Source organism: Loxodonta africana, chromosome 23 (assembly GCF_030014295.1).
Source record: "Loxodonta africana isolate mLoxAfr1 chromosome 23, mLoxAfr1.hap2, whole genome shotgun sequence".
NCBI lineage: Eukaryota > Metazoa > Chordata > Mammalia > Proboscidea > Elephantidae > Loxodonta > Loxodonta africana.
Window position 1 is genome coordinate 52,708,284 of NC_087364.1, and position 20,114 is coordinate 52,728,397.

At 37.3% G+C, this 20,114-nt stretch overlaps 1 protein-coding gene across 1 annotated transcript in view; it reads left to right on the forward strand.

The window, feature by feature from the left end:
* The window catches only part of NAALADL2 (N-acetylated alpha-linked acidic dipeptidase like 2), a 679,917-nt gene that overhangs the window by 246,384 nt on the left and 413,419 nt on the right, over positions 1 to 20,114 (forward strand). The window lies entirely within an intron of this gene.

The window sequence follows — 20,114 nt, forward strand, 5'->3', positions numbered from 1 at the left end:
AGAGAGAGTGCACATTTTCAGATTTATGGGACTGCAATACAAATTCATGATGCTGTTTTATTAATTGATGATAAGAATCATTACTACTATGGAGGTTCAAAAGGATCTCTGGTGGTTCTGTGGTTAAGTGCTTAAATGCTAACCAAAAGATCGGTGGTTCGAACCCACCAGCAGCTGCTGGGGAAAAAGATGTGTCAGTCTGCTTCTGTAAAGATTTCAGCCTTGGAAATTCTATGGGGCAGTTCGGCTGTGTCCTATAGGGTTGGTATGAGTTAGAATTGACTCGATGGCAATGGGTTGTGGAGGATCAATAACTCTTTCAGGATCTGTGTAAACTATGGTTGCCTACCCACTTTTTCCACTCTCAGGTTTTTTCAGAAGCCACTTTCCCAGTAACAGTGCTTGCTGCCACAAGGCAGGGGCCTTTATGACTGTTTGAAACTGAAAATATAGGGGTGTGCCTCACATCACTGTTTCTACATAGTGTTATATGAGGTGTGTGTATTTTTGATAGGAAAAATAGAAAAATGTTATGTGGGAACCCATATGTTCCAGTGGACCCTGGAGGCTCTCTGTGAATTTTGGGGTTTGAATTAGTGGGACAGTGTATTGTCCCATTGGACTCTGAGGTTCGGCTTGTAAAAGGGGCAAGAAAATAAAGTCCATACTACCTTCCAAAAATTCAGACACACTCAATGATTCAGCACGCTTCCATTAATGAAAATACGTAGTATCAACAAAAAAGGGATAATGGAAACTTCCAACCGGTTTCTTCTCCCTGTTGAGAAGCAAAGGTAGGCCAAATTGGGATGTAAAGATTGCAGGATACATGCTGAGTAAAAACTAGGGCGTTAGCCATACGATTCTAAATTTTAATGTCATCAGAATAAAACAAATCTGCTTTATGGATGGAAGCAACTGCCTCCTGTGGTCAGAAGCTAAGGTGGACACTGGCAGTGTTGGATCTTCTGCATCCATGAACTTTCCAATGAGCATATTTTAATTTAAACTCGTAATGTTACACACATTAGACAGTTTCAAAAGCTCATCTCTCTCTTTAAGGCAATTTTGCATATGCCCTCTCTAGCTGGAATGTGTTCATTTTTAAGTTAAACTATTAAAAAAAGTTCTTTAGTACGCCTTAATTCTCATTTCTTGGGAAAAGCTTTAATTATGTCAGTGGCGCCACTAGTGGGTACTTGAAATTTTTTGTTTGTTACGTTGTTAATGTTTATGTTGATTTTTAAAAGGTAACTTTAGTTTGCATATTTAGTGAAGAACTGGAAGGGGAAGATCAGATATTAGCTTCTACATATACCTTCCATATTTGCATTGAAAGGACAGTCCTAGGTGGATCATACATGTTATCTGAAGATAGGTAGTGTAGGTGGAGTATTGCATTGCTAGGAAAATCATTCCAGGCCATGCCGATTTATTACAACCCAGATATTGGTAGTAATGGATTTTTAGGGTTCTTCCCAGGAGAACATGCCCACAGAAGATGCATAGATTAATTCACATGTGAAATCTCTTGTGTGTTGGTGTTGGTGAATTATAATCTTATGAAAGATCATGCCTGCGTGACTGGTGGGGTTTTGTTTTCTTCACCCTTCTGTAACTGCTTTTCACTGTTGCATAAGCATCCCTGGAAGGTGTAATATGCAGAAAATAACATGTTCCATGTTATTTCCCAGGTGAAATTGTTTATGTTGAATGGAGCCTGAAAGATACGCCATTGTTTTATAATGAGTGATTGTATTGATCAGGATTCAAGTAGGACAATAGAAAACTCTCTGAGTATTTAAAAGCAGAGAGCATTTTAAGTAGGGAAATAGTTTCATTAGTGAGGAATAGCTGAGAATCCTGATAACTAGGGGACACTGAGGCAGCCCAGAGATTAGCAACAACATGAAGCCATTATGAAACCTAGGCTGGGGGGACAGAAGGACTTGGGGTAACTTGACAGCAGCTGGAACTTTCTGGAAATAAAAGATCTGGAGGTACAGCTTCAGCCAGAGATCACTGAAGACAGAGAGAGGGTAAGAAGTACCCTAGCTCCTTCCTTTTTCCTACTCTCAATACCTCACATTGGCTGAATCCAGCGAGAAAACTGCTGTCTCGCAGTCTGGGACTCTGATCTTGAAGGGACTAACTCCCTGCAAAATAGGGTGGGATGGAGTAGGGAAGAGCAAATCATTTGCTGCAAATAGATCTAACTTGCAGAAGAGATATTTTAAAAGTACAAAAGAGAGAAAATAGAAAAACCCTATAAAACTTTATTTATAACTTTGTTGTAAACATTCATTCTATTACAAAATGTCTTCTGCAAGAGGATCCATGGAATTAATTTCTTCTTAATATTAAGAATAATTATGTTTTTCCTGAGCAATTGGTTATTTTTTAATTTATAGACAAAGTGAATCTCATTGCCTAGCCAGCTTCCCTCTTCAGTTTGGCTATTAGTAGATTTATAGTCAAATTTGTATTGAATTTGCATCAAACTTCAGGGCATGCATTTTGTTTACTAACTAAGCTACATATTTATTTTCTGGCCTTATATTTCTTTGTCTTTGCCTTACTTATTTTGATTTTTTCCAGCATTGTATAAGTCTTTAAAAGCTGACCAGTCCTCTGCAAATAGGCAGCTCTTTCTAAAATTAACACAAATAATTAAATATAAATATGTATAATTTCCCACGGAATAGAAGCGGCATGAGAATACTCCCCTCTTAAACTACAAACTCAACAAAATCAGACATATTTCAAAAATAACCACAAAAATATAACCACCGGCAATTATTCTCACAGATAGTATTTGGTGGTTGGATACAGATGCACAATTATGCTCCGTCAAATAGCCAGTCTTTTTTAAAATTGAGGAATAGAATTTTTCTTTAAAAAATTATATTTTTGGTACAAACATGTTTACAGTAACTTTCTCTGAATCACACCTCCTTGTTGAAAGACAACTTTTCTCCCAGTAGTCATGCTAACACATACTTTAGTATCAGTTCCTGTCCTTCCTAAGTCACCTCAGCCAGCACTCTCTGTACATCACTGATTCCTACTGTTACTTTTCTCAATTTATGATCAATTTTGAATTCTTACAGGCCCACTAATTTTTTAATCAAATGCTCTCTCCTTTCTCTATTGGTTTCCTTCTTATTCATGCCCTAAAGCTATGTCACTCTTGTCACACATCCTAATGGTTGTCCAATAGAAAGGGTTTTTTTTTTTTTTTTTTTTAATAATAGACTGTATACGGCAGACACCATGAAGGAATGGATAAAACTTGCATTAGACCCCCATCATCTAGCAGACATTGGATAAGAATTTTCTAAGTGAGGAAATTTAACTGTGTTTTATCAATAGATCATGTATTTTGAAAATTATCTTCCTTACCATTAATTTTTCATATTATAATTATATTTAAAATATTACTATTAGAAATATATTTACATATAGAAAGAATAAGATATTTTTCATAGTATTTGTAATATAATTACTCAGAGGATATGCTAATGTTCTGATTTTAAATGAGTGACAACTGATATCAAAACCAGGTACTGTATTGTGAATATGTTGAAATGCCACTATTGATGTCTGAATTCCAGCTGAGCCTTGAGCACAATTGATACTACATCTCTAATTGAGACCAGTGTACAGAATTTGAAAGAAAGAAAAAAAAAAAAAGCATTAAACAGGTTTTATAACCCTGATAAGATCACTCATTTGTAGCCTATGAGAAGTTGGAGAAGGTGAGGAATTGGAAAGTGGAAAAAGGGAGGATTTTTGGAGAGAGCTGTCAGTATGTTGTAAGACTCAATCTTTCTCAAGGAGGAAGCCTGAGGCCCAGTACAGGGGGTTGTGGGGACCTTTAAGAGAACAACTTGGAAGACCTTCTTTCTGCCTCACACAGAATGTCTGAATGATACCCAAGAACTGGAGAACTCTAAGAGATTTGAGATGGGCTGACTAGTGGCTGATAGAGGGACAAAAGGAGAGGTGGCTGTGTAGGGTGGCCTATGGCAAAGTTTGTTTCCGTGGACTCTGTATAGGCCATTTGAGAGAGAGAACTGGAGGAGATTCTTGTAGATCTTTCCTGAGAGAGCTTCCCTGAAGGCCAAATAAACCTTTCCAGGGAAAAACCAAAGGTGTGGACACATGTCTGGTAGCTGAGAAAGGAGTAAACCCTAAACTGCAGGAAAAGAGTATTACCCAAGTCAATGGGAGGTGAGAAATCCCCAGTCATGGGATGGATAGGTCTCTAAAAACCCACAAAACATGCACAAGAAAAAAGTCAACTGACAACTTCTGCTAGGTTCAGAGAGTACCATGCCAGCTTATGAGAGAAAAAAAAAAAACCTGTTGCTGTTGAGTCAATTCTGACTCATAGTGACCCTATAGAACAGAGTAGAACTGCCCCATAGGGTTTCCAAGGAGCGGCTGGTGGATTCAAACTGCTGACCTTTTGGTTAATGGCTGTAGCTCTTAACCACTGAACCAGCTCATGACAGTATTCATCTAGTGAGAATTTTTTGTTCCCCCTTTACCTATTCTATTTTTTTTTTTTTTAATATATATTTTACCTATTCTTCCTACCCTCTGTTCTAATATTGGAGGGGAGTGTAGTTCTGTGAGAGAAAGTGTAGAAACACAAAGCAGGAAAGAATCTGACTATCCTCCCTTCCCTGACTGCAAGGCTACTGATCTAGAACTAGTCAAGGTGCAGGAAAGGGAGAAGGTTTATTGTTAAGCTGAGTTCAAAGTTCTCACTATTAAATGATAATGAACACCTTATTACTCAGGAGAAGAACTTGCTATACTTAGCAGTGACTAGATTGCCTGAGTTTTCATCCAGGAACAGGGAAAGAACTAATTCCAATGAATAAATATAAATCGACAGTGTAATTAACAAAACAAAGCAAAAACGTTGCTTTATGATTATATTTTGAGTCATGCTTCTTCACTGCAGGGATTCCACATGATTATTTCCATGTGTAATATTTTAGAAAAGATTTATTTAATAATTTGTTGATTTATAGAGAATCATTGATAGATGTACAGCTGGATATTACAGCTTAAAACCTAGTTACCCAGTAATAAAGCCCACATAAAAAAATTTTTCTTTTTCTCAAAAGGTTTACTTAAGCCAAGTACTTGCTATCACGTGGACTCAAATAAAAGACAATCCATCAGAAGTTTTGTTAAACTTGATGGTGTTTGTAGACACCATGGTCAAAATTAGCATGGAGTTATGAAGACCATGTATAAATGTGTGTGTGTGTGTGTATGTATGTGTATCAGTGTTTTAATCACATTCTCTCAGTCACTACTATCTATGCTTAACTTATTGCTATTTAGAACATGCATTTGTTCTTAGGTTACTAGATTATTTCTTCCATACAATTTGCTTTTTTTTTCTGTATAGATTATTGGCACAAATGGTTTGTGCTCAACTGCTAACCTAAAGGTTGGTTTGAACCCACCCAATGGTAATGCAGAAGAAAAGATCTGCTTCCGTAGAGATTATGGCCAAGAAAACCCTATGGAACAGTTCTACTCTGTAACACATAGGGTAACCATGAGCTGGCATGTCGTTGATGGCTGTCGTTGAGTCACCCCCCAACTCGTGGAGACCTCATGTACAATGCTGCCTGTCTTTTGCCATTCCCATGATCAGATACGAATCAGACCTTTGTGATCCATAGGGTTTTCATTGGCTGATTTTCAGAAGAAGTAGATCACCAGGCCAGGCCAGGCCTTTCTTCCTAGTCCATCTGAGTCCGGAAGCTCAGCTGAAACTTGTTCGGCATCATAGTGACACATAAGCTTCCAATGACAGAGGGATGGTGACTGCATATGAGGTGCATTGGCTGGGATTTGAACCTTGGACTCCCACATGGAAAGTGAGCATTCTACCACTGACAAGATATTATAATAAGGAAAATACATCAAATCCAAAACAGGTCACTAAAAGTTGCTTTAATGTATGCTTTTGCTGACTTGGGACAATTGACTACTTAGATAATGCAAGTTTATTGTAAGCATCAAAACAAGAGGCTGGCTCTCACACTAATCTATGAATAGGATTTGGCCTTACTGATACGAAATCTGGATCCCATCGGCTCAAGGGACTTCAGTAGCCAAATTCTCTGATTTTCACTGAAGTATTAAACCACCAAAATGACTTAACTCTCTTTCCATCTGTACTAGCTTTTGTGTGTCTTCTTGCTTCTTCTCCCAATTTTGTCGTTGTTAGTTGCCATCAGGTCAGTTCTGACTCACAGTGACCCCATGTATTGTAAGAGAGCAAACTGTTGCCCGGTCTTATGACATCTTAATGATTGTTGTTATGTTTGAGTCCATTGTTGCGGCCGTTGTGTCAATACATATCACCCCCATCCCTTGCCTTCACTGGCCCTCCACTCTACCAAACATGATGTCCTTCTCCAGTGCGATCAGTTCGTCCTGATAACATGTCCAAAGTAAGCAAGTCGAAGTCTGGGAAAATGTTCTGTCTTCTCCTCGCTTTAGCAACTGCTACATTCTCCAAAACGTTATTCCTCAATTCCTATTCCTTGGCCTGAAATATCATTATCATTATTATTTTTCCAGCCAGAGATGTTTGTGGCTCTGTGCTAAGTGCTCATACCTGCCCTAATCGGCCTTGTCCAGTTGGGATGCCGCCTGTCACCTGACATAAATGATTTTTACCTAGGGCTATTGAGGGAACTCTTTAACTTAGAAAAAGCTTTGACTGTGATACATACAATATTTTGTTTCTATTATGTAGTCACTGAGCCTTTATTGAATACTTTGGAGTGAATGACATACATACATACATACTCTGCTGAACAGCAAAAAATACTGACAACTTCAAAATAGGTTAGCAACTATAATATTGTAATAATACATTATGTGAAGTGGATGAGCCAATGTGATTAAATATATTTTTGAGTGTAGGAATATGTTTGCCTTTTGACAGCTGTGGATGCTGTAAAATGCTGAGAAGAAAAAGAGAAAATGTGTTATGTACTAATTTTGGCTAATATAGCTTTTTATTTTTTTAAGTGGAAAGAGTATTCTTACTTTTCCTAATTATGAGTATTATATATACTAAAGGTTATAAAGTAACTAAGTGAAAACCATCCATAATCCTACCTCCTTTTTTTCCCATTTTTTATTTTTTTTCCTTGTCAATCAACAAATCTATCTGTCCCTATCAATTTTACCACATATATTCTTTTGATAAGCTGCTTTAGAATTTCTTCTTTACTTAAAAATATATTCAGAACCATTTTTTCAAGCCAGTAATTGTATATTTATTTATTTATTTCAATCTGAAAAAGAAAACTTTTTATTTATGTTATTGTGATTTCAGTGAAAGTTTACAGACCAAATTAGTTTCTCATTAAACAGTTAATACACAAATTGTCTTGTGACGTTGGTTGCCAACCCTGTGATGTCTCAACACTCTCCATTTCTTCACCCCATGTCCCCTGTTTCCATTTGTCCAGTTTTCCTGTCTTGTGCTGCCTTCTTGTCTTTGTTTTTGGGCTGGTGTGCCCATTAGTCTTGTACACATGATTTAACTATGAAGTATGCCCCTCATGTGTGTTATTATTGGCCCTATAGACCTGTTTAATTTTTGGCTGAAGAGCGAACCTCAGGAGTGACTTCAGTACTGAGTTAAAGGGTGTCCAGGGGCCAAACCCTTGATGTTTCTTCAGTCTCTGTCAGACCAGTAAGTCTGGTCTTTTGTGTGTATGTGTGTGTTTGAACTTTGCTCTACATTTTTCTCCTGCTCTGTCCAGAATCCTCTATTGTGATCCCTGCCAGAGCAGTCAGTGGTGGTAACCGGGCACCATCTAGTTGTTTTAGGCTCAGTCTGGTAGAAGTTGTGGTAGTTGTGATTCATTAGTCCTTTGGACTAATCTTTCCCTTGTGTCTTTGGTCTTCTGCATTCTTCTTTGCTCCAGCTGGGATGGGACCAGTAGATGTATCTTAGAAGGCTGCTTACAGGCTTTTAAGACCCCAGTCACTACTTACTTACAGTCAAATGTAGAACATTTTCTTTATAGACTATGCTATGCCAATTGAACTCGATGTCACCTGAGACTATGGTCCCCAGCCCTCAGCTCAGGGTGTTTGGGTATGTCTAATAAATGCATATTTAAAATATTTCTTTAAAATACTGTCTTGTGTTCCATTATATCAATGTCATGTAATTTATTTAACCTGTTCCCTATATCTTTGTAAACATTCTTGTAAATCTTTGTGTACTTAATTAATTATTCCCTTCTGATAAGTCCCTGGAAGCAGATCACAGCTTCAGGGAGTTTAAATTTGTTTAGATTTTTGCTTTGTGTTACCAAATTTCCTTGCATAACCACCAGCCTTTTTTAAATTTTTTGATAGGCCAAAATAATGTTGAAAATCTTTCATATGTTAATTGACCATTTGTATTTCTTTTTTGTGTGTGTATGAGCAACTTTTAAAAGCATTTTCTCCGTGGCTGTTATAAGTTCCTTCCTATGGTTTTTACAGGTTCAGAAACTAAAATACCGTAATGATAAACTACTCGATCACCTTACATATGGTACCGCTTATTTTTTAATTTTATTTAACAGTGGACATTTTATTTATGGATTCACACAGTGGCTGCAATGATGGGCTCAAGCATAACAATCATTGTGAGGATGGCGCAGGACTGGGCAATGTTTTGTTCTGTTGTACGTCGTTGTGAGTGGGAACCAACTCAACGGCACCTAACGACAAGGGATATTTTATTGGTAGAGTTAACGCATAATATGAAATGGAACAATAAAATAAAGTCTGTAGAGATTTATCTATTTTAAAAATGGCTGCATTATTTGGGCAGGGACAGTATTTTTCATCATTATCTGACTTGGTACAGGTAAAACAGCATGAGTTACGTTATACTGTGAAATGGTCTTTATAAACATAAGTAAAACACTGTATTTTCCTAGCTAGTGATTAACTTTTTAGGAAGTTTAAGAAATGTTATAAATTTTCTTTAACGGTACCTTAATGAATGAGACTTTGTCTGGAAACCTAGTTAATATCCAGTGTTGTTTCAAATATAGCCATATTTTAGATATTACTTAAGATAATGAATTGAAATGGATTCCCAAATCTAGTTTGTTTTCTTTCTTCTGAAATATATTTTTAAAGACTGTCTCTTTTTTCTTCCCTGCTTTTCCTCCTCCTCCCTCACCTTCCGGCAACCAAATAGTGTATTTAGTTATCATGTATATTCAACTTGGCTGGTATATTTTGTAGTAGCATTTGAAACTTTCTATTGATACTATTTGGCTATGTTACCAGGCTATGTTACCTGGTTTTAGTGACATTAACCCCTATGGAGGGAAAGGCAAATTTGCAGTGTACATACTGTCACTTCCTGTTTTATACCTCTTTATGCCTTTAATGAAGCCCTGGTGGCACAGTGGTTAACAACTTGGCTGCTAACCAAAAGGTCTGCGGTTCGAATCCACCAGCTTGGAAATGCTTTGGGCAGTTCTACTCTGTCCTATAGGGTTTCTATGAGTCGGAATTAACTTGATGGCAATGGATGTGGCTTTTTTTGTTTGTTTGTTTTATGCCTTTAATAGTCATTGCAGTCATTTTTACTTGTACTCAGATCTTGTCTCAGGATCCTTCTCAACCCAATGCTCTTGGCAAGCATCACTAATTGATCAGAGGTGATAAGAGAAGATTGGCCATTGTTAACCTATGTTATCCCTACACTGGATCACATCATAACAATTGTTTTTATTGTTGTTAGGTGCTATCTAGTCAGTTCTGACTCATGGCGACCCTATGCACAACAGAACGAAACACTGCCAGGTCCTGAGCCATCCTTACTATCATTGTTATGCTTGAGCCCATTGTTGCAGTCACTGTGTCAATCCACCTTGTTGAGGGTCTTCCTCTTTTCCGCTGACCCTGTACTCTGCCAAACATGATGTCCTTCTCCAGGAACAGATCCCTCCTGACAATATGTCCAAAGTATGTAAGATGCAGTCTTGCCATCTTTGCCTCTAAGGAGCATTCTGGTTGTACTTCTTCTAAGACAGATTTGTTCATTCTTTTGGCAGTCCATGGTATATTCAATATTCTTCACCAATACCACAATTCAAAGGTGTCAACTCTTCTTCGGTCTTCCTTATTCATTGTCCAGCTTTCACATGCATATGATGCGATTGGAAATACCATGGCTTGGGTCAGGAGCACCTTAGTCTTCAGGGTGACATCTTTGCTCTTCAACACTTTAAAGAGGTCCTTTGCAGCATATTTACCCAATGCAGTGCGTCTTTTGATTAGTCAACTGCTGCTTCCATGGCTGATGACTGTTGATCCAAGTCAAATGAAATCCTTGACAACTTCAATCTTTTCTCCGTTTATCATGATGTTGCTCATTGGTCCAGTTGTGAGGATTTTGTTTTCTTTATGTTGAGGCGCAATCCATACTGAAGGCTGTGGTCTTTGATCTTCATTAGCAAGTGCTTCAAGTCCTCTTCACTTTCAGCAAGCAAGGTTGTGTCACCTGCATAATGCAGGTTATTAATGAGTCTTCCTCCAATCCTGATGCCCGGTTCTTCTTCATATAGTCCACTTTCTCGTATTATTTGCTCAGCATACAGATTGAATAGGGGACTGCCAGAAATTCAGGCTGGTTTCAGAAGAGGACTTGGAACCAGGGATATCATTGCTGATGTCAGATGGATCCTGGCTGAAAGCAGAGAATACCAGAAGGATGTTTACCTGTGTTTTATTGACTATGCAAAGGCATTCGACTGTGTGGATCATAAAAAATTATGGATAACCTTGAGAAGAATGGGGATTCCAGGACACTTAATCGTGCTCATGAGGACCCTTTACATAGATCAAGAGGCAGTTGTTCGGACAGAACAAGGGGATACTGATTGGTTTAAAGTCAGGAAAGGTGTGCATCAGGGTTGTATTCATAACAATTCGGTTTATTTAAGTAGGAAAGGAAAAGAAGCCCATACTTTTTACTAGGACACCTAGCTGCCGCAAGAACCCCAGACTCAGGGCCGTTTTATAATGCCCATGAATCCAAAATATTAGTGCCCTGATTGTTTACATCTACTAAATTTTTATGATCTTTTTCATTCTGAGTTGATTACCTGAATGGAGTAAAACTGTTCAAGCTATCTAGACACAAAGTATATAATTTCCTCTCCTACCCTAATTTACCATTTCTTGACATAAGAAAGAAAGTAGCTGTGCCGGTTCTCTCTTCTCTTCTTTTGATTCAAACACTTGGTTTCTTCACTTGTTGTAATATCATTGTCTTTCTTATGCATACATTCAGTCACTTCCTTTCTTTCACCCTCCCTTTCCATACTTACCACTTGTATTTACTTTCTTCTCTTTGATACCAAATGTACGTACTCTTTTTTACTAAAGAATGAATGTTCTAGCTTCCTGTTCAAGAAAACTGACAACTACATATTTCGTACAGTCTTAAATGAGGGGAGAAGGGTAATCCTCACCTAAGGATAAGCTGGCAGTGGAGTTCACGGAGACCCAGGGACTGCTTTATTGTCAGCAGAGCACTAGAAAGACTACTTTAAATCAGTGGTTTGTGTCTTCTTGACCTCACAGGAATATATGTTCTGCCATTATGCTTTTATACAAATGCAAGATTTTGCTGTTGTTTGATGATGTTGATAACATCAGCAATTTTTCTCCTTTAGTCTCTACCCTTACTTCCCAACCAACTTTTGGCTCCTTTTCAATTTTAATTCTTTTTGTATCTCTCCTGTTTACCCTTTGTAGGTTTTGTTCTTCCCCAGTTTCAGCATTGAAGGGAATGAGAGCAGGAAGGTTGGGAGAAATGGAGAAAGCAATACAGCAACTGCCATTGTAATCGGAGAAAGTCATGTAAATGTATAACAAAGTGCGCATAATTCAATTTATGCAAATGAGAACAGAATAGATTTAAAATTAATAGAGTGATGGCTCCTAAAGGAAATAATTAGCTATTCTATCATTGATCTCTCCGGATAACAAATGTACATTGTTTTAAATTTAATCACAAAAGGAATACATAAGATAAGATTTATTTAATTATGCATAGTATTTCATTACTCTAGATTTTAGATAAGGCAATTACTTAATTCAGAGTTGCTAAGTGTTATGCGGAATGACATTATTTCTCTTAAATCAGTGGATTCAACTCAAAGATGAGAGCTTATGCCCTTTTCGTAAGACATTTGGCCAGAGTAGTGATCACCAGTAGAATGAGTGAGGCTTGTTGGCAAAGGGACTTTTCCTGCAGTGCCCTTCTTAATCCTGACCTGCTCAAATTCTATGTATCCTTTGAGTTCTGGTTCAGGAGCCAACTCCTTCATGATGTTCTCTTTGATCTTCCATACAGTTGAGTTCTCTTTCTCCTTGCAACTCTCAGTACTTCATTTTCTCTCTTCTTATAGGCACGAATCACTTTCTACTTTACAGTAGAGAAAGATCTGTGAGTCTGGAGCAGTACCTAAGTCATAGTAGGCTAACACTCAGTATATCTTTACTGCATAAGAGAATGAACCCAGAATACTAACCTTCTTGCTAAAGCCTGTGCTTCCATGTGGATTATATATATATATATTTAAAGAAAAGAATGCGTACTTGTAGTTATTCATTGTCTTAGTTATCTAGTGCTCCTGTAACATAAACACCACACGTAGGTGACTTTAGGAAACAAAAATTTACTTTTTCACAGTTTAGAAGGTTAGAAGTCTGAATTCAGGGTGCTAGCTCTAGGGGAGGGCTTTTGCTGTCTGTCAGCTCTGGAGGAAGGCCCTTGTCACTTTCAATCTTATGTCTTGGCATCTCTCTCCCCCCAGCTCTGCTTGCTAGTTTGTGTTTAATCTATTTTATATCTCAAAAGAGATTAATTTAAGATACAACATACACTAATCCTGTTATATTAAAATAACAAATACAACCCATTCCCAAATGGGATTATAACCACCAGCATGTTGTTGCTGTTGTTAGGTGCCCTCAAGTCATTTCCCTGTCATAGCAACCCTATTTACAACAGAACAAAACACAGCCTTGTCCTGCACCATCATCAAATCCTTGCTATGTTTGAGCTCATTGTTTCAGCCTCTGTGTCAATGCATCCCCTTGAGGGTTTTCCTCTATTCTGATGACCTTCTACTTTACCAAGAATGGTGTACTTTTTCAAGGACTGGGCCATCCTGATGACATGTCCAAAGTATATGAGATGAAGTCTCTCCATCCTTGCTTCTAAGGAGCATTCTGTCTGTATTTCTTCCAAGACAGATTTCTTCCTTCTTCCAGCAGTCTATTCAATATTCTTTGCCAACACCATAATTCAAATGTATCAATTCTTCTCCAGTCTTCCTTATTGTCCAGCTTTTGCATGCATATGAGGCAATCGAAAATACTATGGGTTGGGTCAGGCCCACCTTGGTCCTCAAAGTGACATCTTTGCATTTTAATACTTGAAAGAGGTCTTTTGCAGCAGATTTGCCCAATAGATTATACCTTTTCATTTCTTTAGTGCTGCTTTCCTTGGGTGTTGATTGTGGACCCAAGTAAAATAAAATCCTTGAAAACTTCAATATTTTTTCTGTTTATCAAGATGTTGCTTATTGGTCCAGTTGTGAGGATTTTTGTTTTCTTTATATTGAGGTGTAATCCATACTGAAGGCTGTAGTCGTTAATTTGACCTTCATCAATAAGTACTTCAAGGTGTCTTCGCTTTGAACAAGCAAGGTTGTGTCATCTATATATTGCCTTCGTCCAATACTGATGCTGTGTTCTTATTCATAGAGTGCAGTTTCTTGGATTATTTGCTCAGCATACAGATTGAATAAGTATGGTGAAAGGATACAACCGTGACATGCACATTTTCTGATTTTAAACCGCTCAGTATCCCCTTGTTCTGTTTGAACAATTGCCTCTTTGTCCCTGTACAGGCTCCTCATGCGCTTAATTAAGTGTTCTGGAGTTCCCATTCTTCACAATGCTATCCATGCTTTGTTATGATTCACACAGTCGAATGCCTTTGCAGAATCAATAAAACACTGGTAAACATCTTTCTGGCATTCTCTGCTTTCAGCCAAGAACCATCTGATATCAGCAATGATATTCCTCCTTCCACCTCCTCTTCTTAATCCTACTTGACTTTCTGGAAGTTCCCTGTCGATGTACTTCTGTAAAAGTTTTTGAATTATCTTCAGCAAGATTTTACTTACTTGGGATAATAATGATGTTGTTTGATAATTTCATCATTCTGTTGGATCACCTTTCTTTAGAATGGGCATGTATATGGATCTCTTCCAGTCAGTTGGCCAAATTTCTTGGCATAGATGAGTGAGTACTTCCCATATTGCATCTGTTTGTTGTCACATCTCAATTAGTATTCTTTCAATTCCTGGAGCCTTGTTTTTTTGCCAATGCCTTCAGTCCTACTTGGACTGCTTGCTTCAGTATCATCAGTTCTTGATCAAATGCTACCTCCTGAAATGGTTTCATGCTGACCAAATCTTTTTGATACAGTGACTCTGTGCATTCCTTCCGTCTTCTTTTGATGCTTCCTGCATTGTTCAATATTTTGCTCATAGAATCCTTCGGTATTGCAATCAAAACTTGACTTTTTTCTTCAGCTTGAAAAATGCCGAGTGTGTTCTTCCCTTTTGCTTTTCTAACTTGAGGCCTTTGCACATTTTATTATAATACTTTGTCTTCTCGAGCTGCCCCTTGAAATCTTCTGTTCAGCTCTTCTACATGATCATTTCTTCTGTTCACTTCAGCTACTCTATGTTCAAGATCAAATTTCAGAGTCTCTCCTGGCATCCATTTTGATCTTTTCTGTCTTTTGCTTTCTTCATGTCATCCCACAACTCTTCTGGCTTTCAGTCATAAGTGTTCAAATCATTAGCATCAAATCTGTTCTTGAGATGGTCTCCAAATTCAGGTGGGATATGCTCAAGGTCATGCTTTGGCTCTCATGAACTTGTTCTAACTTTCTTCAGCTTCAGTCTGAAATTTTATATGAGCAATTGATAGCCTGTTCTGCGGTTAGCCCCTGGTCTTGTTCTGACCGATAATATTGAGTTCCTTCATCTTTTTCCAGAGATATAGTCAATTTGATTTCTCTGTATTCTATCTGGTGAGATCCACATGCATAGTCACTGTTTATGTTGATGAAAAAAGTTATTTGCAATGAATGAGTCATTAGTCTTGCAAAATTGCATCACGCAATGTCTGACATCATTCCTGTCACCAAGGCCATATTTTCCAACCAGCAATTCTTCTTCTTTTCCAACTTTTGCATTCCAATCACCAGTAATTATCAATGCATCTTGATTGTATGTTTGATCAATATCAGACTGCAGAAGTTGGTAAAAGTCTTCCATTTCTTCTTCTTTGGCATTAGTGGCAAAAATGGCATAAATTTGAATAATAGTCATATTAATAGTCTTTCTTGTAGATGTATGGATATTTTCCTGTCACTGACAGCATCATACTTCAGGGTAGATCTTGAAATATTTTTTCTGATGTTGAAATGTGATGCTATTCCTCTTTATTTTGTCATTCGCGGCATAGTATAGCATATGATTGTCCAATTCCAAATGGCTAGTACCAGTCAATTTCAGCTTACTAATGCCTAGGATATCAATCTTTGTGTCGTCCATTTCATTTTTGATGGGTTCCAATTTTCCTAGATTCTTACTTTGTACATTCCACATTCTGATTATTAATGGATGTTTGCAGCTGTTTTTTCTCATTTAGAGTTGTGCCACATTAGCAAATGTAGGACCCGAAAGCTTTATTCCATCCATGTCATTAAGGTCTACTCTACTTTGAGAAGGCGTCTCTTCCCAAGTCGTATTTTGAGTGCTTTCCATCCTCAGGGCTCATCTTCTGGCACCATATCAGACAATGTTCCGTTGCTGTTTTTAAGGCTTTCATAGACCAGTTTTCTTAGATCTTCAGGTCTTCGTCCTAGTCTGTCTTAGTCTGGAAGCTCTAGTGAAACCTGCCCTGCATGGGCAACCCTGCTGGTATTTGAAATACTGGTGGCATACCTTCCAGCATAACACCAACATGTAAGCCACCACAGTAAGACAAACTAACAGATGCGTGGTGGAACCAGGCCTAGAAGTTAGGATTTACAACACATATTTTGGGGTGATACAATTCAATCTATAACTCTCATATTTGCAGTTTTAAGTTACAATCCCTACTTATACTTTAGATATTTGATTTTTGACAATATTTTATCTACATTCTCATAGCATGTCCTAAGAAGTTGCTTTTGAAAGGAGTTTTCTTTTCTTCTATTTAAAGTGTGCTGAATGTCTACTGAATTCCAGGCATTCTGCCAAGTACAGTACAGTTTTTAATGACATTCTTTTTAATCTTGAGAGAACTCACATTGTGTTAAGAAGAATGAAGGTAAAAATTTCATAAAAAGTTATTCTTATGATTACAGGTATAAGGAGATACAAAGTAAATCCCAGTCACAAATCTTCGTATGCCCTGTCAGTGACAGAAAGTTTTATCTCTATGTTGGGCCAGCCCTTCCTAATGGTTTCTTTTTTCTTTCTCAGTGGTGAAGCAGGTTTAGTGAATTCTCCCCTGTTCTTGGTCTCACACTCACTCTCTCTCTGACACACACACATACATTTATACACAAAAAATATTTTGCCCTCGAAGTTACATACTGGGATTAAGTTACTTACTTTCCTATTAAGCAAATTTATTTCCTTAATCTTTTCCACCCAATCTATGTGACTTAAAAAATTAGGGCTGGGCTCAATTATTAAGGATCAAGGAACCTTTAATTCTTGTAATTTGATTTGTTTCTTTCTTAGAGGTATGAATTGTAAATAATGAAAGGATGCCCCCCCCCTTTTTTTTTTTTTTTAGTGACTATGTTCTATCATCCAATATTTCCTTCAGATATATAAAGGTCATTTGTGCTGACTGGCTGCCTATCCTGAAAATTTCTCAACCTTAGGGATCATCACATTTTTCTTGTATCTTTCTCCGGCGTTGACTATAATATGCTTTTTCATCCATTCACTTCTTGATCTTACTCATTCCCAAAAAGGAACAAGATCAGTCAGATGTAGTACAAGGGAAAAACAAACCTTTTCCTTTGAGGCTTAGGTATGTCAGTTTCCTGTGGATTCACTTGACTTTCGGACACTCTTGAGAAAGAAAAGTTGGTAATGGTCACATTTAGTAAAGTGTAAGTTAAACATGGAGAGGTTGGGAAGTGATTATAGGCTTCTTTTTTCATGTGCTTTTTAATGTCAATGAAATCAGGATTCAAATGGCAGACAAGGCCCTTCGATATTTGCAATTTGAAAATCCCAACTCATGCTTTAGGGATTAAGCAAGGTATTTTAAAATTGCACCTAAAAGTATTAATTATATAGGCTCATAAGATTATTTAGCCAGAAAAAAATGTATTTTAAAATCTATTAGTTATACAAAGCATTGCCAAATCAAATTATTTCCTTTGTTATAGTCATTTAGTAGATATTGCAAATGGTTGTTTTTAGCTGAGTGAAAGTAAAGTTGCCTGAGAGGTAATTCAGGTACCTAAAATGGGCCATGAAAGGTCACCGCTCCCATCTCGGAAAGCTATCACAGAATGGATAGATGACTTCATTTTCCAGTTTTAGATGCTTATGTAACCACAGATTCAGGAAATTTGAATAAACCAGCACAATTTGCCTGAGTTTCTTTATTCCAGAGTAAGTTAGTCAGTCGTTAGAATTAGACTGAATAATATGAAAAATTGATACAAATTAAAAAAAAAAAATTACCAATGCCCACCATTACTCAGTTTCACCAATAAATAAATCTCATGTCTTCATTTATAATGTGAGAATATAGTAACAAATTTAAGAGAGGATAGACTTCGAGTTTATATCCTGTCTGTCTCAGAAGTATTTCAAAAAAACCTCACTGAAGATACTCAATCATTTTCTTCACCTGACTCAGTTTGTGGTGTCAAACTATAGTCAACTCTTCAGGCAAAAATGTGCTTCCCAAATTTTAAAAAGTATCATTCTCATCTGAATTAATAAAAAAAAAAAATGGCATTGACGTTTCCTTCTCTTTTATTATAAACTGGAACCAATATATTAAATTTTATATGCCCGATTTGGGAAATCAGCTTCTGTCTTCAATAACTGATTGTATGTTAAAGCTGGGTCCTTTGCAAATGAAGTGCATTTCTATTGCTTAAAAATTGCTTTCCTGTGCAACATGATGTAGTAATGAATTAAATCCAAATGTGTCTTATATTCACAATGTCATAATATGTAACTTGTCCCGTGTGGAACTTTTTTATTATCTAATACAAGGCAAGCTAATGTCTTCCTCTCATGGCTCACTTCTCAGAAGGGTAGGCAGCTTTCAGTATTAGAAATAAAGAAAGAAAACTCTGATTTGAGATCAAATTACCTTTTTATAAACTCTCTAAATCACAGAGAGCACCTTAACATGTCCCCAGATATGCAAATCACATTCTGATAGAACAAGAAACAAAAGAAGCTGTTCCAATTCTATGGAGTATATTTCTATCTGTGAGAGAAAAATGAAACTGAACATTTTTCTTTGAACAGAAATGTGTGCAGGTGGTTTTTACCTTCAATAAAAATAAAATAAGTGTGGGCGTTTTCTCTCTGTTTCTTCACTTAGCTTCATCATATTAACTCTATTCTGTAGGGAACAACTTGTAAGATCAGCTTGTACCAATATTGTAGTTCAAGCTGCTACATAGATTTAAAAGCACTAATTTATTACCCTGATAATTTTTGTAATTCGACACAACACAGCAGATATTCCCTTATTATAGGCATGTCTGGGTAGCATATTTGAATTTAACTGGATGTTTTAAGATGGGTCTTGCTATTTCATGTGGGCAAAGAGCAAAGGGAGAAAAATATTTATTTTAATCCAGTGGGCAGCCAAGAGAAGCTGCCCATTAGGTTTTCACAGGCAGCGACTTCTCGGGGCTTCCTGTGGGGTTTATTTGCCCGGGTCCCTTGCAGATTTTTTTCTGCTGCTTGCTCTTGCTCACCATAGCCGGATCTGAATCAGTTGCTGCTTGGTATAACACGTGATCCAGAGGTCTGTAGTTTCACTTCAGCTTTTTAAGTGAAGAATCTACATTTCTACAAGCCAATTCAAGTTAGATTATTTCTCTTGGTTTAATTGGTAAATATATTTCAATGAAATAATTAAAACCTCACATAAAAGCCAGCAAATTACCTATTATATAGAAAATTACTAGGGAATAAGAGGCAAGGTCAGCACTATACATTGTTATGGCGAAAGGGGGCACTTTGACTTTCTCATTTAAGGGGCTGTATTATTGTTCTTCGTCAGATTTATATTCTAATTTTTAAATGCTACCTGTTTTTTTTTTTTTGTTACCTGTTAGCATCATAAGGTGTATTGAAGTCACCTTTCATTGCTAGTGTATTCATTCATGCATGCGTTTATTTATTCCACAGGTATTTATTGGGATCTTATTAAATGCCAGTCACTAAGCTGGCTAAGCACTAGAGGAAAAAGCTGTGAACAAGATAGACAAGACACCTGCATTTATGGGGTTTGGTTCCCACGGGCCAGATGAAGGCAATGAGAACACATTTACATAAACAATATAAAACTAGTTGCTGTGGAGGTGATTTCTCCCCAGGGCGACCCCATGTGTCTCAGAGTAGAGCTGTTTTCCACAGGGGTTTTGGTGGCTGATTTTTCAAAAGTAGATTGCCAAGCCTTTCTCCTGAGGTGCCTTTCAGTGGGTTCAAAACTTCAACCTCTTTTGGTTAGCCGCCGAGTGTGTCATCTATTTGCACCACCCAGGGACTCCGTAGACAAATATTATGGGGCACAATTACACACTGTGGTAAGTAGGGAGAAGGAAAGAAAGAAAATGATGAGATGAAGTATAATTTGCAAAAGCCTCCAGGGTGATAATTCGAGATGTAGTGATAAGTTAAATTTCAGGCGGACATTTACTGGGGTCTGCCCTAAAGCTCTTCTCCTACTACTTTATTTGC